Raw genomic sequence first — 3,619 nt, 5'->3', positions numbered from 1 at the left:
GAGATATGGAAATTAATGATATAAATGCTCCGACTTCCAAGAGAAATAACAAGCAGGTAAGTCCAGATGCTTCTGAGACACTCCCTGCTCCTGATACTCAAAGGTGGAAGGCTCAGATCAAGGCTATCTCTTCAGTGATCCCACTCAAAGCCTACCCATGTCTCACTGACCTTTCCCATACACCACATCTTTCTTCCTTTCTTTATACAAGACAGAAGGCCAGCTTCCTTCGCCCATCTCTGATCTCTTCATGCTCTTTGTTCTCCCTCTCAAATGGATGTTTACTCTGAATTAGGGGCCAGTTAGTAAACACTAGAGGTACTGAAGGAATACCGGAGAGGCAGATGCAGTCACAACAACACTTGTGACATCACAGAAGAAGATACAGCTCTACAGGATACAAGAGATTTTTCAGGGAGGGCCTAATGATGATGTCACTGAGAAATGCCATGGCCTACATACTAAACAGATTTTTTTACATTGGAGGAAAATCCTTACATTGGATTTCCTTACAGATTTGGAGTTCCCTTTCCAGGAGAGTCTCCTGTGTCACAGTGGAAACCTTTACATAACACATCTAACTAAAGCTAGAGACTTCTCTCTGCTTCATTAGTGGTTACCTGCTTTGAATAGACAAAGTTTGTCAGGGGCTTGGCATGGGTAGAAAAGATCTAGGAACAAGGAGTGAAGGAGATTCTTCTGGAGATTAATTTTATTCCAAGTCCAATCCTGTGACATATAGTTCAATTCCCTAGGTTTCCTCAGTTTTCCATATGCCAGAATTTTCCCTACAGAACTTTAATTGAGTGAATATTGTTTTACATTTTCTGATTGTACACTCACTGACACGAGACAGTATATATATTCCTGCATGTGTACTCAAAAATTTCATTTTTCCAATTCCATTTTTTTTAGAATGAATTCAGCAACAAACTTGGCCCAGCTATAGAGTGACTAAACAGTGGAAATATTGTGTACATATGTCAAATGATCAATTCACAAATCCTTATTTTATCCAAATATTACCAGACATCAAAAGAGCAAAGGAATACATGGACTATACAATTAAGTTCTCTAGTCACATTTGATATCTGTTCTACACTATCTACCTTCCTGTATTCTGATTGCCAGAATTGAAGGTTTTAGATGTTTTACCATGATTATTTCTTAAGGCAAAATATAATAAATAGGAGGATGGCTGGGTGAAGAAAGCTTGAGGAACACTGAAACCTCAACTTCAAGAACAGGAGAGAGTCTATACAACATTGTCATTTATAAATTCTACATTCTTGACCTAATTGTGCAGAATCCGTGTTAACATTCCAAATAACCAAATAGCTGTAAGAGTTACCAAAATGTATATATATATATATATATATATATATATATATATATGTATGTATATATATATATATCTCACCAATATCACCAATAATACATAATATTGATGAAGTTAAGAAGTGCATTCTGCCAGAAAATGGATATAGATATGATTTGAGAGACACAGCTAGAGCATGTCAAATACAAAAGTGAATGCTAGGGGCAAACCAGTGAACTGAAAATGGACCACTTGTTAGTAGATTTTTAAAAGGCTAACAATAGCTGAAGGGGATTTCAATCCCATAAGAACAACAATGCTAATGAAACAAAGCTTTCTTGTATGAGACCAATATTGAAACACTGAACGTGAACAGACCTATGTCTCCAACTGCACATAATGGCCTTGTTGGGCACCAATGGAGGAAGAAGCCCTTTGTCCTCCTTTGGTTTTATTCACAGTTAAAGAGAATTTGAAGTGACAGTAAAGGGGTTATAGAAGACGTGGAGAGGGACCAGTTAGGGATATTATGGAAGGAAACTCATAAAGAAAATAATATTATAAATGTAAATAGAGAAATTGACATTTAAAAAAACAAATAAAATTTGTAAAATATTAAAAAAATAAGAAATAAAAGAAAAGAAAACTGCCAGCTAATCACAGCTATTGACACAGAAATCTAATGGGCCACTGTCAGGGAATGGAAGTCAGAGAAATAATATTGGAAAGCCTGAGATGGTGAATTCTCAACTAGAAGCACTTCTCTCTCCCAGATATCAGTGTCAGACACAAACTACACAGTAGGTATAAATAGCATGGAGGAGTTTACTCTGAGCTAGGGACACAATACTTGTCCTTCCCTTCTTTCTTAGGTCCTTTTTCTTCTTGTCAAAAAGAATAATATTCATGAGCTCTCAGAAAGAAAACTGTGCCCTTCCCAACACTTGGCTTTGGGATAAAGAAATTAATGATAGAAACTCTGTGACTTCAAGGAACCATAACAAGCAGCGAAGTCCAGATGCTTCTGAGAGGTTCCTAGCTCCTGATTCCCATATGTGGAAGGCTCAGATCAAGGCTCTCTCTTTAGAGAACCCACTCAACCCCTAGAAAGGTCTCATATAGCTTTACCATGGACCACATCTTTCTTCTTTTTTTATACCAAGACCGAAGGCCACCTTCCTTCTCCCCATCTCTGATCTCTTCATCCTCTTTTTTTCTCTCCCAAATGGCTGTTTACTCTGAATTACAGATCAATTAGTAAACTCTAGAAGTACAGATGGAATATCTAAGAGGCAGATGATGTCACAACACTTCTGACATCACAGAAGAAACTAGGGCTCTCCAGGATACAAGGTATTTTTCATGGAGGGCCTAAAGATGGTGTCACTGAGACCTGCCATGGCGTACCTTCTGAACATCTTTCCTTACATTGACAAGTTTCGAGAGTGCCTTTTCCAGGAGAGTCTCTTAAGAAACAGTGGAAACCTTTACATACTACATCTCACTAAATCTAGAGACTTCTATTGTCTTCATTAGTGTTACATGCTCTGAATGGTGATAGTTAGTCAGGGGTTTGGCCTGGGTAGAAATGATTTAGGAACATAAAGTATAGGAGATTCTTCTAGATAATATTTTTATTCCCAGGTACATTCCTGTAACATACAGTTAAATTTTCTAGGTTTTCTCTGTTTCCCAATGGGCAGTATTTTCCCTATAGACCATTAATTTATTGAATATTTTATTACAAAAAATGTGATCATGTTTTAATTTTCTTCTCTTGCATAGTTCTGAAAAAAGTGATACCCAATACAGTATTAGAACAAATATTACATAGTCACCTAAAGAAAACAAATTACTCCCAAGGCCAACGTAACTTCATAAGTAAGCCATTTGAATTTACAGAGAAATGGTTAAGTATTGTATTATTTATCTTTAAAAGTACTCTTATAAGAATCTTTAAAAAAAACAGAAATATAAACATCTGTATAAAATGTCATATCTGCTTTAAATGATCAGAATGCACATCTGTGATGGGCAATCCTTATTAAATCCTATCAGGAAGCGGAGGGTAAAACTGGGTAAGGAATCAATCATCAACAGTCCAGCATTTGTGACAGTCACACCATTAATCACTGCCGCTGTTGTTCTTAATCCCTGACCTTAAAAGCCCCAGGCTTTCCGAACTACAAATTGTTCCATACATTGTTTTTTATGTCAGAGTCTGTAGGGAAAAGATCTTACCCAGCTTCACAAACAATTTTATTTTTCCAAATGCTTTTTAAGGGTTGTGGTCTTTGCTGA

Source organism: Rattus norvegicus, chromosome Y (assembly GCF_036323735.1).
Source record: "Rattus norvegicus strain BN/NHsdMcwi chromosome Y, GRCr8, whole genome shotgun sequence".
Taxonomy (NCBI): domain Eukaryota; kingdom Metazoa; phylum Chordata; class Mammalia; order Rodentia; family Muridae; genus Rattus; species Rattus norvegicus.
This window is presented reverse-complemented; position numbering follows the sequence as displayed.